The following is a 19,721-nucleotide window of genomic DNA, read 5'->3' on the forward strand; positions in this document are numbered from 1 at the left end:
TTAGGATCCTGCAATCATAGGTTATAGTGCAGTCAAAATAGGAAAAACAAAGGAACTAGTTCATAACAAGCTGAAATTTTGTACGATCTCCCTGCCGCTACGTTCTCCATATTGAAAAATGGCGGATAAATTCAAGTTTTCAGTAAATAAAGAACTAATTGACAACAGCTTGCTGTTTGATACATAGCTTTCTTATAACACTAGTAACATCAATTACAACACGTTAAGTTTTCTGCAGATCATTGACACGGTAGGTAACGGCGCTATATTGAAAGCACGGCGGATAATTTCAATATTTCGCATGAGAATGGAATTGACTTGTAACAGGATGGGATTTGGCCAATGTGTTTGGTATGTAAGGTATTACAACATTCTGTAATATTTGCCGTCTAATCAGGCGGGCTATTGTTTTCACGTGTCTCGTTCTGTTCACACACTAAATCAGATTGTCACTATCGTAATACACGCCTGTGGGTAACACACCACAAAAACATATCTGATTCAGAGAGTTCGTCGCTTTCATCGTTGTCATGTTGGTCATCGACGTCTTCACCACTGTCTTCTCTGGAAACACTGAAAACAAGAATGGACTTCGTACAGGAAACGACTTTGCAAGGGACATCTGACGCCTGCTTGCATGCAACTACATTCTCCATCACAGTTTTTGGTAGATCCTCATGAAATTAAATTCAGTATATCGTTTTGAACAGGATTTCAATCTTGACTTCCTTTGTGCTGCAAACTTCTATTATCTGAAGTTATTGGGATACTTCCTGTTTGGACGCACCATAAAAGGCTAAGAGGAAGAGTTCTCGAGGTTTTGTTATAGCATTGCTGTATTGTCATTGAAAATTAACAAGTGTTCCCATAAGTAAGGTCTGTTTTGACTTTATTTATTTTAAATAACTCTTTATTTCTTTCTTTGAATAAGGAGGAAACATTATCGAATCCACTGGCTGAAAGACGGATTTGCAAATCTGTTGAACTGTAAATCCCTAATGGTATCATACCTTGCCCAGATTACGAAACAAAATAACAACAACAAAGAAAGACACATTATGTTTTGAGCAAGTTAAGGCAGCGAGAATAACAAGCAAATCTGTACCTTTGAACCTCTAATACTATGTCCAGTGCCAGGTTGAACGATTAGGGCGTCAGTGTCGCCAGGGGAAAGTTTTACAGGGACGCTTGGCTCTACCAACTCTGAAGAAAGGTGAATAATAAATCTGGATTTGTTTCTATTATTTCTTAGAAATGGCATTTGACTGGCGAGAAAATCACCTACCACCTGAAACTAGAAGATCGAGGCCTCTGTCACTACTTTAATACCACCTGTTCCAAACGATATACTGAATTTAATTTCATGAGGATGTACCAAAAACTGCGATGGAGAATGTAGTTGCATGCAAGCAGGCTTCAGATGTCCCTTGCCAAGGCGTTTCCTGTACGAAGTCCATTCTTGTCTTCAGTGTTTCCAGATAAGACATAAGATAGGATAACTAATAATATGTTACCCAATATGTTGTTTTCACATATTTAAGCTTACAAGTTGTCTCGTATGGTAATCTATTTATTTTTGTAAATTTATCCCAGGTGCCCCGAGTTCGATACCCGGTGGAGGCACATAGTGGTTCGGATCCCATTTTAAACTGTAGGTCCAGTCCAGATTATAGCCTTACTGCGCATAAAGTGGACTTAAAACGCCAACTCAATCAATCAATCAATTATCCCAGATGCACAGTCCAGAACCAGATACCTATTTTTGAACAAAAGATGCTGAGAACAATCAATGGAAAAATTTGATACACTGGATACAATCTGGTTAAAATAATTTAATAACAAAATAATGTGTAGAAGGTTGAAAAGGTCTGGACATAGGTTGACGATGAAACTGTGCGAATTTAAAATGAAAGGCTAGAACGACGAAGATAGAAAGTGAAGAGAATTAGATGGTGTAGGGTCCCTAGACATTCTGAAATTGCACTGCCAGCATTGAGTTGGAAGACCCTATAATACAGAGTTGTAATTGTTAGAGAAGGTGGTTTAGAACAACTAGCTACTTGCAACTTTAAAAACAAATTAACTTGTAAAAGCTCTTTTCAACAGCACATTAAATGTCAAAGTTAGTGGGTTCGATTCCCGGCGGAGAAGCATGCCAGCAGACAGCACCAGCTTAAAGTCTGAAATGCACTTCTTAAACAAGCAAAACAACGAGCTTTCAAGCGTTATCGCGACATTCTCTGTGAATCACTGATAAACTATCAGAGATAAGATATATCCATATTCACATCCCTGAAAGTTGCCAGAATTTGATTATCTTTACATACTTTTTAATATTATTCACATGCTTTTATTTGCTAATTGATATCCCTACCGGTTCTATAATTCTATTGCCATTTAACAATATCGTATCTTATAGTCATTGAACTTCCTTGAGACTTTTCATTTTATTACTGTCAGTAATAATTTGTACCTTTTTCGTGTTAGGTGATAGTTCAGCTCAATGTGAACCTTGCCCAGCAATAAAATCTACTCAATTGAATTGCACGCCCTCTGTACACACTCCGATCACAATGCGAGCTCAACACAAACATTGTTCAACTTTTCTTTCCCGTTTAGTTTGCACTTAGTTGAATAATTTCATCCCAATTAGGAACTAATAGCTGGAGATGAGTAATCAGGGCACACTCCACATCTGCTCTGATGAATAATCAATACATTTTTCCAGTATTCATGGTTAAAATGGCCACCGGTGAATCAGTGTTGGTACCAATATGGCCCTTCTAAGTAGGATTCAGTGTCTGTGTACATTTTTCAACAAGTCATGATGGTGCATCCAGGTAAATGTAATATGAGCGTGTCTCGATATTATTCTGGTACATAACTAAATACCTACTAACAATTCCAGCAGTTAACGTCGATGTAAATTTAAAAAATCTTGGGAGTTTTGACGAGGGCACGCTGCTGGGATGAAAGTGTGGTAAGTTTTCAAAGGTGATTAACTCAGGACCTAAACAAGGTGCAGTATACAAATATGTATGTAAATTAAAAGAAAGGAGTATTTTACGCTATGTTGGGTATTTTGATACATGTTTGTTTCATACATATTGTAGCAAGTTTAACAAAACATGCTAAAATTTGCACTAGGGATGGTAGCTAGACAGGCTTTTACAAATTGAATGGAAAACGAGACCAGGTCTTTCGAGACGAGACCGAGAACATGACAAACCTCTCTAAAATCGAGGCAAGACCAGGACTTAGTGTCCGAGGCTCTCGGTCTGGTTCGAGACCGTTATGAAGAAAACGTCGTTTGCTGTAATGACCTCTATGCTGTGGAATCTTGTGTGATACGTTGGGTATATGTTGTTTATACCACACAGAAAAACCTAATTTGTTTTAATTAACAAAACACGCTTGGTTAACATTTTTTTAAGCATAAACAAAAATAAAAATGGTTAACATTTACTAAATTTAGTAATTTTGACCCAATTTTTTGTTAACTAAACACATAATGTATGATTACTAAAATAATTTGGTTCAGATGAACAATCATTTGTTTGTCGCCTTTTCAAACAAATATTCTTTTTGTTATTTCAAACAACCTTTTTCTCTGTGAATACGTACATTTCGAGAATCGAGAGGAGAACGAGACGGATGTTTATAAATCCAGACAAGACCGAGAACGATACAGGCATTTACGAGTCCATTCGAAACGATTGATTCATTGAATTGGTTTATTTTACTTCGCCTTTATACCACTTTTGGTTAATCGCGAAGATGAGAATGATATGATAAAATTGACGAAGGGACAGTCACAAAGAACACATACGCCCAGGCCTGGAATCGAACCCGGCACCTCTAGCGTCATAGCACGGTGTGCTAATTACTCCACAGAAGCCGACACAATTCGAGACGAGACTGAAGCCCTTAACATAAACAGTGAAGTGTGGGGTCACGGGACAATCATTATTATATAAAGTAAGATTATATTTTGAATCCTTGCAAGAGGCACATCATCACGTTTTATATTTAACCTATCAATAACCCAACAAGTACACTAGCCATAGGCAGATTCATAATTTTTGTTTGGAGGGGCACAGCATACGCACGCACACGCGGGCTATATAGGCCTATATTTGTCGTGGAAATACATACTAAATTGCATCCATATGCTGTTTTCCTTGATTTTATGTGAACGAAAAGATATACATTTGTTCATATAAGTTTGGAACTTTTCATCTTCATGTATTCCATCATGGTTAGGTAGGCCGTCCTTAGAATATGCTTTTCAAATATGGCATCCATTAAATTTCAAAAGTAATACATCGCTAATTGAAAATGTTCAACGCACGATTTGTAGATTTATGTATAATTATTTTAAAATGTATCAGGTCTATTATGGATACAGTAGTGTAAGTAAAAAACTTAAATTATGTAACCTTGAATGTAGAAGAAATATATTCTGACATCAGTTTATAGAAAATATCTTAGCAGGTGTAATAGATAGTAAAATAAATTTGGAAGAAATTATGTGTGAAAATGCCTCATTATAATACCAGAAGACAACATAATATAACTGCAACTACAGTCTTGAAAGCCAATACTTGGATGGACAAATTAGTATCGTTAGTACAGGTAAATGTCCCAATGTATGGAAATGAAATTTGACAATAATGTAGGCTATTTTAAGAACAATTGCGTTTTAACTTTTATTTATCTTCCTTTTTCTAATTTCTGATTTATGTATTGAATGTATATTATTACAACCCTCTTTTATAACACCATTAAGCCTTGTTTCCATGATATGAAAAACTCAATATGCTGACCAAGGCAGTAATTTATTTTATTAAAAACATAAACTAAACGTAACGTTTCAACCTTCTAGCAAGGTCTTCTTCAGACTCTGCACCAAGTACAAATGTAACAAGGTGCAAAACAGGACGATATATATACACAAACATTACTCCTCTCCAGACTATTAGAAAGGTGTTCTGGAACATTGTAGCAGGTGGCTTTCCCTTGTCAACTGTACTTTCACCTAAAAGGCTAAACATATTTTCTTCCATCTACAATGTGTTTGGACTCTTTATCTCACGCTCTATTTCCTTAATTCTTCTTCCTTCTTCTCTCCTCTTTCTCTCTTGTCCTTTCCACTCTTTCTAACACCTTCTTCCATTCTTTGTTTATCTTCAATCCCCCATTCCAGTTCATTGTGTCTTCTTCACCTTTCTTCTCTATTTCCTTGGCCTCCTTCCAATTTCTCACTAGTATTCTCTTCTCCCTTCCTATCTGCTTAGCCTCATCCCACTCTATGTTATGTCCTGTTTCTCTCGTGTGTTTAAATATCGCATTTCTCTCTCTCTTAAGTCGTACATCATCCCTATGTTGTTTCAACCTGTATTTCAGCCTCTTTTTCGTTTCTCCTATGTACACACTCTGACATCCTTTACATTTCACTTCGTAGATAATCCCTTCCTCTTCCTCTTCTCTGTTTAACTTTTTCTTGTTTGCATTCTCAAGAGGGATATTATTGGAACTCGAAATAGAAGAAGACAAGATAAGCTACCTAGATATATTGATGAAAAGGAAGAGAGGACAAGAAATTGAAACCGCTTGGCATCAGAAGAAGTGATGTAAGTGAGGTGACAAAAATAAATTTTATAAAGAATATGGACAGAAACAAGAAAATATGCACGAAATAATGTGAAAAAGAAGGCAAAATAAATAGCCTATGGAAACAGCTGGAAAAGAATGGCTATGAGAAGGAGGATAGAGTGGACATAAACAGAAGAAGGAAGAAAACGGGCAGGGAAGAATTGGAAGAGAAAGAAAAAGAGAAAGAGAAAGAAAAAGAGAGAAGGTTTGAAATAAGGAGTATGGGGAAGACCACAGAAAAGATATGCAAAGTGCTTAAGAAAACGGGAATTAAAACTTACAGGAAGGGAGGGAGAAGCATCTTAGGAATAGCGAGGAATGCAAACAAGAAAAAGGAAAACAGAGAAGAGGAAGAGGAAGAGGAAGGGATTATCTACGAAGTGAAATGTAAAGAATGTCAGAGTGTGTACATAGGAGAAACGAAAAATAGGCTGAAAGACAGGTTGAAACAACATAGGGATGATGTACGACTTAAGAGAGAAAGAAATGCAATATTTAAACACACGAGAGAAACAGGACATGACATAGAGTAGGATGAGGCTAAGCAGATAGGAAGGGAGAAGAGAATACTAGTGAGAAATTGGAAGGAGGCCAAGGAAATAGAGAAGAAAGGTGAAGAAGACACAATGAACTGGAATGGGGGATTGAAGATAAACAAAGAATGGAAGAAGGTGTTAGAAAGAGTGGAAAGGACAAGAGAGAAAGAGGAGAGAAGAAGGAAGAAGAATAAAGGAAATAGAGCGTGAGACAAAGAGTCCAAACACATTGTAGATGGAAGAAAATATGTTTAGCCTTTTAGGTGAAAGTACAGTTGACAAGGGAAAGCCACCTGCTACAATGTTCCAGAACACCTTTCTAATAGTCTGGAGAGGAGTAATGTTTGTGTATATATATCGTCCTGTTTTGCACCTTGTTACATTTGTACTTGGTGCAGAGTCTGCAGAAGACCTTGCTAGAAGGTTGAAACGTTACGTTTAGTTTATGTTTTATAATAAAATAAATTTTTGCCTTGGTCAGCATATTGAGTTTTTCCCTCTTTTATGTATCTAACCTTACTCTGTAAAATAGTTTTATGCGTATATGTTAAACACATGGTGTTGTATAAAGGTGTAAATCTGTTCACAACACTTAAATAAATACATTTCAATTCAATTCAATCCAATATTCTCACTGAAAATTAGCAAATATCAAATAATCGACGATACTAAAAGCAAAGTTTGATGAGAGAAAAAGGATATTTTTCTACGGTTTGAGACACAAGCAGTGTCGGATCTACAAATCCTGCCCCCCACCCCGCAAAATATTACCAAAGGCCCTCTCTACCTACCTACCTTTACACACACACACACACACACACACACACACACACACATACATTATATGTGTGTGTAATTCTTGATCTCATGTTGACAAAGTCACATGTAAGGGCCTATAGAAGGTGATTCAAAATTCCCTTAATGCCCCTTATAAAAAGTAAAGAAGTTAAGCTGGGTACAATTGGTCACGACAGAAACAGGTTAGGCTTAGAGGGAACCACATTGGTGTGTTTCAAGCGGACGTCCACCATATTGGTGGCCGCCATATTGAATTCAACTCATTTTTTTAAAAATGGGAAGGGGGTGGTGTTATATATATATATATTTATTTATTTATATGTACTGTTTTCTCATACCTGGAAAATGATACATTTGTTACAATCGTGCAGTCGTAAATTTTTCCTGATTAAAGATAAGTTGAAGCAACCTTCACCACTGCATTTCTCGTGAAATTCTAGTCTAATTTGATTCTAGTCTGACTGCCACGCGGGAAACCCGGGGTGGGTGATCTAAGATCGGAATTCTTCCGGCTTTGTCCTCGCATAAAGCGGCTCTAGGGCCCACCAAGCCTTAAATCATATTGTACCGAGGGAGGGGGGTGGTAAAGGCGGCCGCATGGCCTACATCGAAAATATGTGGGGCCCACATAACCTAAATGTGGCTTCATGGCACGGTACTGTATGCACAGGGAACTTTACCTTTATCTGTATATATTGTATTCGTTTCTGTACCCCTGAGTAACTAAGTTTATTTTTTACATACGCATGTACGAACCCTCTACTGTGCCAATGGCTGAGGGCCCCTTAAAGGCTTACTTATCTCCGCCCCCCGCACTGCGGGGTTTTGCGGATTGTAGATCCGGCACTGGACACAAGCAATTGGGAAATAATACTTACTACTCAGGAACAATAATCATGATGCATAGTGTTATATTTTATGTTCATATTTCACTGTGTATTTTGATGCAGTGAAGTTGTATGTTAGAGGCAGTTCAGGTGTAACTTAAATTTTTGATCAAAAATCTAATATTTACTCTTATTTATATTTAGTATTCTTGAGCCATTCTGTGATTGGTCGAATCGATGATAGTTGCAGGAGGACCGTGATGTTTGGGAAATAAGACGAAGCTTTGTAGGCTTCTGCTCATTGACGGCGATAAATGTCCCTCAGAAGTCGCAGTGCGGGGGGCTCCGAGGTAAAAGGGTGCTGAACCACACTCATTAAAAAAACCTTCGTTTCACAATGTAAAGAGCATTAAAATTACTTCTATGAAACTGAATATGAACCATTAATGATACATTAATCGAATAAATCGCTTCCTATTTGTTTGTTACGTGTGAAGCCAACGTTTTTGACCTTTAAATAAATTAATATACCTAATTCCAACAATGCAAGTTATATTTTGCAAAATGATGTCGCAACATATTTATAGTGGTGTAAGAGTATCTCTTCCACATCAAGTAAGTATGGTATGAGACTTTCCTTTTAGCACAATTAAAAAAACACTTTCAATTTCTATAGTATTCGTCACATTGCAGGTAAAATGATTATTTTACCTACGCTGTGAGCCTGTGATAATTATTTTTTTAACAAATTTTCCTTGCATATTAACGATGTCGTCAAATTCTCACTAGACTGTTTTCTTACGTGTAACTGTCTTGCATGCTACAAACTGCAGGGCAAAAGTCATTTTACAGATCTGCAAGGGAAAGGAGAGAGGGGAGAGGCACAGCCGGTATCGCCAAAACTGCGTTATATGTCCGGTCATGATCAACTGGAAAGAATATTTGACCTGAGCGTGAGCGGAGCTGAACTTGACTGGACCGAAGCTTGATCCCTGATGCGAACGTGTACAACGCTCAACCTACGGTCAAGCAGCAGTCTTCGGCCTCGTTGCAAAGGACACGTAGCACTAGCCCAGTTTGGTGCTTATGAAGACGAGCAGCCAGAAATCGAAGACATATTGGAACACAGAAAAACATGAATGTAGATAAAATTCATTGATGGGGGCAATGAGCAAAAAATACCAAAATATTTTCTTCTTAATTCTGTGTAAAATAGCGGTCAAAATATTCGCTATCATGGACCCGAAAAGAAAATTAAGAATAGAATTAAAAACACTGACAAACAACCAAATTAAAATTGCAGCCAATGGATATAAATGGATGAGGTACTAACCTGTTTTTTCCGAACAACCAAATTGTCATTTGTGTGTGTGTGTGTGTGTGTGTGCAAAGGGAAAGAAGGTGTTGGTCAGCCCTCTGCCAAGGGAAAAAAATCATTCTTGATATCTAGCTCCAAATCAAGATTAACAACGAACTTGTTCTTCGTTTACGGAAAACGATACAAAATTATTCTCTATTTTTCTTCTTTTTTTAAGTCGAGGGAGAGAACTTTCACACGATGTGCATAACAATCGGGTCCTTGAAACTAGGCTTGGAACCTGATGTATATTTGCCACGTGTTGTATCAGAAACGTTCTGATAGATGAAATGGTCAACAATGTCGATATGAAACAATGAGCCCGAAAATGATCATGCCAAACCTAACCGACAAAGTAGTGTTTAACATTGTTGACATTTACAGTTTTGCACATTGTAGCTGCAAATAAACGTTTGTCGCTTTCAAACCGAAAAGTATAGCATCAATAAACAGTATTATATTTATAATGCCGGCCTCCGTGGCCAGCACAGCGCGCTACGACGCCAGTTGCTCCGGGTTCGAATTCCGGTCTGGGCATGGATGTTCCTTGTAATGTCCCTTCATCAATTTCACCATATCTTCACTAATCCTCATCCTCGCGATTAGTCAAAACTGGCAGAAAAGCGAAGTACATCCACCAAATTAATCAATCTCCGCTCTAATTCTTTTTCTTCTTTGTCATTTTCTTCTAATTAACGCCAGTGCTATAACAGCCAAGTCTGTTGTTGAAAATCTCTTAAACATTGTAGTTAGCACAATCGTCAGGCTCTTTATCCCAGGGAAATCCGTGTACACTGGCAAGAAACCAACACCAGACTGACGATGATATTATCTTATCCGGAGCGTTGCTTGATCGTAGATGTGAATCAAACCTAGTCACCTCTTTTATGTCCCTGTGCCTCTCGCTAAATAAGCCAATGACAAGAGCTAAAAAGATGAAACAGTTTGTGATCCACTCCAAAGTTTCCTAGGCAAATGGTTTGGAATTGTTTTTCTCTAGAATTAAAGCAAATTCTATATCTCAGACATGGAAAATTTTCGGTGTGGGTGGAAGGACATCCAAGTTTCGAGGAGCAGCGTCCCCTACCTGAGCCTCTCTTAACGACATCCCTGGTTGGTTCTCATCTGCTTCATCAGAGCACCACTCATCTTCATCGACGCGATTAGACTAACGAAGTTGAAAGCGACGTGCACAGAGCCCTACACGCCTGCAATATCAACAGCAAAAACAAAGCCTTTTTATATTATATATGTTCACTCATCTTTCTTTTTTATATATAAAAAAATCTACGTTTATTCTCTTCTCTCTAGTCTACAGTTCCCTGCCTGTGCCCTTCTATTATGTTTTTTGTCTTTATTTCCCTAGCATCCAGGCACGGCGTAGTTCAGCTAGATTGGGGTGTAGGCGGGCGTTTTCGGCCCGACTCATTCTGTGTGACGCGAACGGAATCGACCGAAGCGCCCTCCGCCTCCCTTCACTCCCTGCAGTGGTGGCAGGTCGAGGGAAAATTTTCCACCGATGCAGGGGAAAATTCGGAAGCATTCTGAGGGAATAATGTGAAATTTCCTTCAAAATGTAAACAAAACAGCATAACATATTCACAAAATATTATTTTGTTGTGGTGTGCGCAATTATTTATAGATGTATGTATTATGAATCGTTGAAGGAATGAAGAAAGAAGGTATTTAATCAATAATATTGTGGAGAAAGTGCTGAGGTGACGTAACAGGACAAGAAACGGAAGTGTTTCTCATTGCAAACCCTAACAACATAGGCGACGCCAGGGGTGCTTATGAGGTGCGTTGTTTATAGGATGTAAAAAACCATTGTGATTTATATATTATTTCTTGTCTTATTGATGTTGATTCAAAATATTATCCTTTCTTGTTTTCAGTAAGTTTATACCATAAAGTAACCTCCATGGTTACACTTTAGCTTATATTAATATATTATTTAGTATTAATATATTAATACAAATGCTAATACAGCAAAATACAGATAATGAAAAAGACTAGCAGAATGAGAAAGAGAACAAGTAATTTCGTAACTAATTTATACAGATTCCAACTTTAAAAAAACACAAAAGGAAACATGTTAGTCACTGCTATAAAACCGATTCTTTGCAATGGTAGTTTAAAGGGATAGTTATGTTACATACAGGCTAATCTGGACGATATTACAATTTGGACATGCATATCGCCACTGAAAGCGGAGGTAAGGTAAAAAAAAAGTAAAGCGCTCCCCTGTGCATAGCACCACGCCATGAAAGCGGAGGAGCAGATCATTTTATTGTAATACGTACTATGATAAATTTGTCCTTTCACACATACATTTTATTATTTTTGTTAATATTGAAATTAAAATGGGGGTGTTGACCTATTGACAAGGAGCGTGCAAGCATTACCTCGCACCCAGACCCGTGGAGCTACCTCTGATCAACAATAATGATGGATTCATTAACACTTTTACTTGGTACCCTAACCTAATGTACTAATTCGCCGTAAATAATAGTTGATTGCAGTGGCGCCGATCGGGTTCCAATCCCCGGGGGGGGGGGGCAAAACTGGGGGACAAAGACAGTAGATAAGGTATAACATAGTGCTGGGGCAAATGTGGCGAAAAGTGGGGAGGCAACTGCCTCCTCTCGCCCCCCTAATCACCGCCACTGGTTGATTGATTGATTTGCTTCATTTTACTTAGCTTTTTGTGCCACTTTTTGGCTAATTTGCGAAGATGGAGATGAATAATGATATGATGAAATTGATGAATGGACACTCACAAACATCCATGCCCAGGCAGGGATTCGAACCCAGGACCCCTGGCGTCGTAGCGCGATTTGCTAACCACTCCACCACGGGGGCCGGCCCGTAAATAATAGTATGCAACATTCATCTGGGAGCTCTAAATCCTTTATTCCACGTAACGCGCAAAATTTATACAACCAAATAAAAAACATACAATGCTAATATGAAAGATACAAGTGCACAATATGCAATATGTAAACCATTAATTTCATTATTGTTTCATATATTCATTGTCATAATTCATAAAAACTTAATTTACAACTATAATCAATTCGTTGATCAGTTTTGAAAACGACTATTTTTGCGGAGCCAAATTGTCCATTACCACGTCCAATACTTTTGTTTACCGTAACGTTAGATTTAAGAATTGAAACAAAAACCAAAACACGAATAAGCGGAGAACAACCTCTGCTCCTGCATAAGTACCCCCATTTCCATTCCCTCAAAACACGTCAACTGATTGAAGAAAGAAGAATGCAAATAGCAATTAAAGGTTTTCCTACTGTTAACTTTGTGGCTGATTGTAGATTATAGAGTTGGATGCATAAGTATAACCCAGCAAAATGTCCATCATCTCTGGTTTTTACGAAATTAGATATGGATTGTGGATGACTTGTACATCCTGAAACAACAATGGGTTCATATACACAACACTGGAATACGAATCTCCATATTTACTAAATTTGAGCAGTGGCGGTTATTCAGGTGGAGTAGGCGCATTGGCACCTCACTATATTTTAATGTGTACAATGTTTTTATTTAATTATCCTTGCCACGCATATTAATATTGAAAGAAACGTATGTGTGCACTGTAGTCTGTTACGCAGCGCGCGACCTCGACAACAGCTTCTGCCGCACCAAGTGCAGAGCTCTAGCTGTGGAAGCGATATCTACGCACACCTAGGTATCTGCGTTACGTTGTTTGCCATGACAGCCGTGACGTCGCTGTTAGGGATGCAAACTTTGCCATTACGAGATTGAAGAGCTACTGGCGGAGAAACCAAGTTACTGCACTTGACTTCGAGAAGTAGAACCGAGTGCTTATTGTTACCCGTGCCTTTTCCTTTTGTGTAGTTTTAAGAGAAATATGATCCCTGTTTATAACTTAGTGTGTGTCTTCTTAGGAACACTATTTTCTCGTTGGGAAGATAAGAAAGATGTTTCACAGTGTGATTTACATTGCTCCATACTTTTTCTACTAGCCCTTCACCTAAATTCCAGAGCCTCCAACCGGCCTCTGTGTTTGAGCATCGTGTAATCTGAGGTTAGGATAAGAGCACGCAAATTGACAATTACATTTTATGTGTATACAAATGTACTTGTATTTACAATGCTTATTGTACACTAGCGCAAATATATCACTGTCGTCGGAAAAAGATGGGAACTACGTGACTAGAGCATTCGACACTAGGCCCGAGTAACACATATGGTGGCGGATCACTTAGTTTATGTTTCATACCTTGTTGAACCTTACATGAATGGACAGTTTGCTTAATGATATCTTTATTATTTGCTGGACAATTTATGTGCGAGCTTGCTTGCTTTCATGTCTTTTTTAAGTTGAAAGTACTGCGCCTATTAGTTCAATTGCATATTCAAAACCCTTTCGATGAAACGCGCTTTTGTTTTGTTTTTAAAAGCCTCCGTAGTCTAGGGAAATTTTCGCATGTCGTGAGGGAATCGGTGAGGACAGGGGTTGGCAACTCTGACTCAGACGCTCGCCCCCTCCCTTGCCGTTGCCATGGGTTGCTCGGCGTCGTTGCGGGGCGCTGGCGAGGGGCGGACAGCTCGAGCTAGCGTTTGCACAGAGAAGCACGAAAGGCAAGGCATAAAAAGCGTCTGCGGAGCCGCGAGGAGAACGGGTGATCAGAGAGACGAGAGACTGAAAATACCTTTCCTACAATAATCTGGAGAATACGTAAGCGCAGTTTTAGATAACGATGAATACGTTAGCGTGGTAAAAAGTAGGGAGACATGTACGGTATAGTGTAGGCACTGACACTTTACTTTCAGTGGGATCATTACAACCCAGAAGTGTCCGTAACTGTACGTACATGTACGGTGAGGAGTAAAATTTAGTAGTTTGAACCTGAAACTGTACAAAAGTTGGAATATTTATCAACGTTAGACTTCGGGGAATTTACTCTAAAGCAAATAAGCACACGATACAAGTTCAAAAAGTACTTTGAGCGTTACTTTGTCATAAGGGCCGTCGCTACCCGCTGGACAGTACTCTAGTGCAAGCCCAGGGGTTCCCAAACTTTTTCGTTCCACGGCGCCCTTAGTGCTTCAAGAATTTTCCGCAGCGGCCAAGTCAGAATGTACCTCTATCTAACACTTGCAACGCTCAGTTAGTGTCGTTAAGTTGCTTGCCTTAAGTTAAGAAATAAACACATATTTCAAATTCAGAAACATTTTATGTGTAAAAAGTACTAAATAAGCACATATTTGGAACAATTTCATATTTCAAGACCATTTCAGTGAAAATATTGGAACATTTCGCGGCGTGGAACCCTTCTCCACTTGTGAAATGGTTTTAGATCACCCAAATAGCTAATAGCAGACAGTTTCAAGCAACACACTTAAATACATTTTATCGATTAACGAGAAGCTAGTTCACACACATAGAGAGGGTGACCAGATTTTCAGCCATTATGCAACAACAATAATTTTCTTTTTAAAAACCTTCTTCCTCACCTACCCCCCATTAAAAAAAAAAACAACTACATTTACACACAAGAAATACGATAAAGTATTCATTTAGCCAGGGATAAAATTCTAATTTGGATTAGATTGATATGCTTTATTTTACTTCGCTTTTGTGCCACTTTTGTCTAATTTCCGAAGATGGGGATGAGTGATGATGTGATGAAATTGAGGAATGAACACTCACAAGCATCCATGTCCGTGCCGGGATTCGAACCCGGGATATAAAATTCTAATATTTAAGCGTATAAAAATCTGTGAAGGAAAGAAAAACCCTTTTACTATTAAAGAATCAAGTAAGTTTTTCTTTAAAGAAAATAATAAACAAGACGAAAGAATTATCCAACATCCATTTAAAATATACTTTTCACGAGAATGTTTTTATTGTAATAAAGTACTATTTTTCAAAATAAAGTCATAAACATTAGGGCATGTGCAAGTAAAATTATATTTTGTGATATCACCTCTTTAAAGTTTTTTGTTTGTTTGTTTAGAATTGTTGGTTGTTTAAATATTATTCCAGTTGTTTCATTTGTGCTTGCAAGGTATCAGAAAACACTACGGATACGCACATTTTCGTGCAAAACATTCTTTATTTCTATGTTTAACAAAAATGCCACCCATTTAAACGCTAAGTTTATCTTAGTAGAATTACATTTATTGATTTCAGTACTGATTCGCAGAAGCTAGGTCGGTAGCGTCGATAGTTAAAAAGCTTGATCAGCAGCACGTTTTGTAAAACATTTCGCAGCATCTTCTTGAAAGAAAGGACATATTTGCTTTTTAGTGTTGCATCGCGGATCGCAGAGGAAAAAGAAATGTTTTGCAAAACCCAGGACTCATCCTTCAAGGACACACGAACAGATAAATAAAGAGAAACAGATGAAAAGAAACGATTGGAGAATGAACGAGGTAGAGAGAGAGATTCTTTGATTTATTATCGAAACATCTCGAGCAGACTACTTGAGTGTAGCTAGAAAACCTTCCTCCACCGTTATACGCCTGTAGCGCAGGGCTCGCCAAACCGTCGATCGCAGGTAGCTCGCCGGATGGTTCAGCGGTTCGTGAGTGGTTGGTTGCATTAGATTGCGTCTGCAGATACTTTGGCACATTGAATACTTTGAGAAGCAACAATGATCCTTCGATATACTAAAACAGGATCATTCTCGCAATTTTTAGGGAAAAGTTGAAGTCCTGATTCGAAAGTTAATTTTTCCTCTGACAACCATGTGACATGTCCACGTGGAGCCCAGTATATCCTCCACTCAAAGCTTTCCCACCAATAGCGTCCGTTTTAGGAACTGACAGTACTTTTCAAGGCAACGTGGAGTAAATAAGATGTTGGCAATTCAGTTTCTTTAGAGATTTCATAACGCGAGGCTGCGATTCAGTGCCGGATCTACAAATCTTGGGCCTCCCCGCAAAATATTACCAATGGCCCTCTCTACATACCTACCTTTACACGCCTATATATATATATATATATATATATATATATATATATATATATATATATATATATATAATTCTTGATCTCATGTCGACGAAGTCACATATAAGGGCCTTAACATCCCCCATCGAAAGTAAAGGAGTTAGGCTGGGTTCGGTCATAATAGAAATAGGTTAGGCTTAAGGCTAACCACATTTGTGGCCATAATATTGAATTCAACTCGAAATTTTTAAATGGAAAATGATACATTTGTTACAGTCATAACTTTTTCCTGATGAATTATAGGTTGAAGAAACCTTCAGCACTGCATTTCTCGCTAAATTCTAGCCTGACTCCAACGCGGGAAACCCGAAATTTTTCCGGCTTTGTTCCTGCATAAAGCGGCTGTATGGCCCACCCAGTCTCAAATCAAATGGTACCCGGGGGTGGGGGGTAAGGGCGGCCACAGCGTGGTGCTGATCACAGCACCTCCAAGATGGCCGACATCGAAAATATGTGGGGCCATACCTTAAATATGCCTTCATGGCACGGTGTTATATGTACAGGGAACATACCTTTACCTGTATATATTGTATTTGTCTCTCTACCCCTGAGTAACTACTTTTATATTTTACATACGCATATACGAACCCTCTACTATGTCAATGGTTTAGGGTCTCCTTAAAGGATAATTGCCTCCGGGCGCCCCCGCACTGCGGGGTTTTGCGGGTTGTAGATCCGGCACTGCTGGGGTTATCTTTGCTATACTGCAGGAGGCCTTAGAAATAGCGTTTCGCGGCCTAACAGCAGACGTCGCTCGCACACTATTGCCGATACTCTCGTGTCGTCTGCTCCTCAGCCGAACGAACAGGCCGAGGTAGCAAGAGGCAGAGGTCACTCACCCTTCCAGAAGGGTGCAGCGAGCTAGCTGTGGCAACCGGGCTCGCTCATTCGCGGACCTGATTGGTTCTCGCAGACGCACACCCATATTGTCGTCGGCTGCAAGCCCGCGAAGCGATCTTTTTAAGGCCTCATTGAGTATAGGGTGTGTTATTGTGTTGTGCTATTATTTTGTACAATGTGGAGAGACGACATTGGGAGTGTAACGTCGTCGGAGTTCTTGGATGTCTAAACACTGCAGGTAAAAATAACAACAGCGCTTCTCAGAAGAAAAAAAAAATGTACTGGCTCGAAACCAGATACGCGTCCGGTTGACTTCTTCTCAAGCTACGAACTGACGTTCGAATCAGGACATCAACTATACTAATCAGCCAAGATGAAAAAGTACCTGTTCAAGGCAACGTAAATAACTCACTCGACCTGTCTGGTCGTGACTAGTGAGACAAAGATCATTGTCGATATCTCAGGAACGAGTAGATGTGAAGGTATGCAATTTTCTAAAATTAAATATATTGCAAATACAGGATGTCCCAGTAAAAATTAGCCCAGCTCCGATCAACAGTTACACGCCAAGGATCATGAAAAGAAAACAAGATTGTGTACTGATGACCTTGACTACCTACCGCGCTTCGCGTTACAATGGACTATTCCATCTTACTGGTGCAATACAGCAGTTATTTGTTTTTTGAACCAATAAATTACCACAAAGAATTCCATTGCAGCCTTGGTAGCTCACCATGTATTTGTAAACCTGAGAAGTAGCTCAACGACTCGGGTTGGCTTAGCGTTCTCCGGTGTAGTCGGTGTAGACTAAAGCTCTCGCCACGAAAACGAAAACAGTCCAGTGAAGGTCGGAGCTTCCCCTTGCCTCCTCCACACCCCTGGCCCTCCAGGGTTGCCACTCTTCTAAGCTGCTCGGTCGACATTTCGCGCGTTGTACGTATGCTGTTGATTTCGTCGGTTGAAATTTTTGCCCATTGGCAACACTGTAGGTGGGTGGCGTGATCTTGACTGGCCTGTTTTCGTGGCGAGAGCTCTAGAGAGTGAGCAATAGGCGTTGCGTTACAATGACGTATGCGGCTCGCACGCTCAGTAGAGGCTTCGCAATCGGGAGCTTAGACTCGCTTGCACTGTGAGAGGTCGCACGACGCACAATAACTATGCATGGGATGGTACAGTGAAATTTGAGGTACTGTGCCCCTCCACCCTTTCCGCAGAGTCGGTCCCGTGCAGACCAGTATTTTTCTTCCTGATAAAATTTCAACAATTTATCTGTGAAAGCGAAACCGTGAATACGAATTTGATACCGAAATAAGATATTCTACACCAAATCATTCTTTACCATCTACAGTAATGTAGGAACACGATTTCATTGCAACTGAAATTATTCGCTCGGGATTATGATCCTCGCGCCCACAGAAACATAGTAAAAATGTGAAAAGAAATTCCATACTGGAACAACTTGAAATGACCGAATTAACATGGTGGTTGCTAAAGTGACAGTAAAGTACGTCTTGCTAAATAAGTGCATGTGCATCGCTCCTGCCAAAAACAAAAAGAGAAATGTAGAAATCTTATTTGTTGGGATTGAATTAAGCTTTCGATTATGATAGAACTTGCCTCGTCAACCCACCGTATTCTGGAAGAGAGAATGTTTTTGTATGCACGTTTGAACTGCAGAGCGAGCAGCGGTACTGTAGCGTTGTAAGAGGAACGGAGAAAAGGAGTGAGCGAGGCAGAATGCTTCGTCGGTCGCGTTCGTGCACCGAGAAAACTCTCGTCAACGTCCTCGTGAGTACAGTGTTGCAATCACGACAGAAGGAACAGGAGGTGGTTCCTTGACAAGGAGGTCGCCTTCCTTCACTTACCTCTAAACGCAAGGATCTACACTCATCCAAGCTCTTCTGCCAGAACACATGCAAATTAAAATATCAGCCATCTACCAAATGGCATAGAAGAAATATGTCACAAAGTTAAAAAAAAAAATTGTGAAAAAAGAACTAGTGTTAAATCAGGAATATTAAAGGTCAAGTGAATACTCAGATTGTAAAATCATAGAAATTTTAAAGGGCAATAGGTAATTGTTTGTTTCGTAATGAAAAATAAGTGAAACTCCAAATACCATGTGCACTCATGCAACTGATTTGCCACCAAGAGGGGTGTAACACCCAAAATGGTGTAACACAATACCTAATTGAAGGTCTCCATACTTGGTGTGGTTTTACAGAAAAAAAAAAGAACACCAAAGATGGTGTTAAAGAATTCGGGTTCCGCATTAACACAAAAAATCAAAATATTATCTCAGGAAGTGGAACATATATTGACGTGAAATTAAGTGTCATATTATAAGGAATAAACGTCTCCAGAATAAGAGAACAGAAGACAAATTAATAAAAAAGGAGTCAGACAAGAAGAGGACTAAGGGAAATAAAAGAACAATTAGAGATCAGAAGAACGAGAAAGAGAGGGATGGCGAAAAAGTGAAATCAAGAAACGAGACCCAAAGAGAGAGAGAGAGAGAGAGGGAAGGAAGATGTATAGAGAGAGTGGCAAGGGACGGGAGGGAGGGAGGGAGATAGAGAAGGGCAAAGAGAAAGATAGAAACTAAACGAAGTAAAAGAAGACAAGTATAATACAGAATAAATGTAATCAAGAACCAATAAATAACGTATATAAAGAAGCGACATATAAATAAGATTGAGTGAGAA

Source organism: Lepisma saccharinum, chromosome 3 (genome assembly GCF_977018435.1).
Source record: "Lepisma saccharinum chromosome 3, izLepSacc3.1, whole genome shotgun sequence".
Classification (NCBI taxonomy): Eukaryota; Metazoa; Arthropoda; class Insecta; order Zygentoma; family Lepismatidae; genus Lepisma; species Lepisma saccharinum.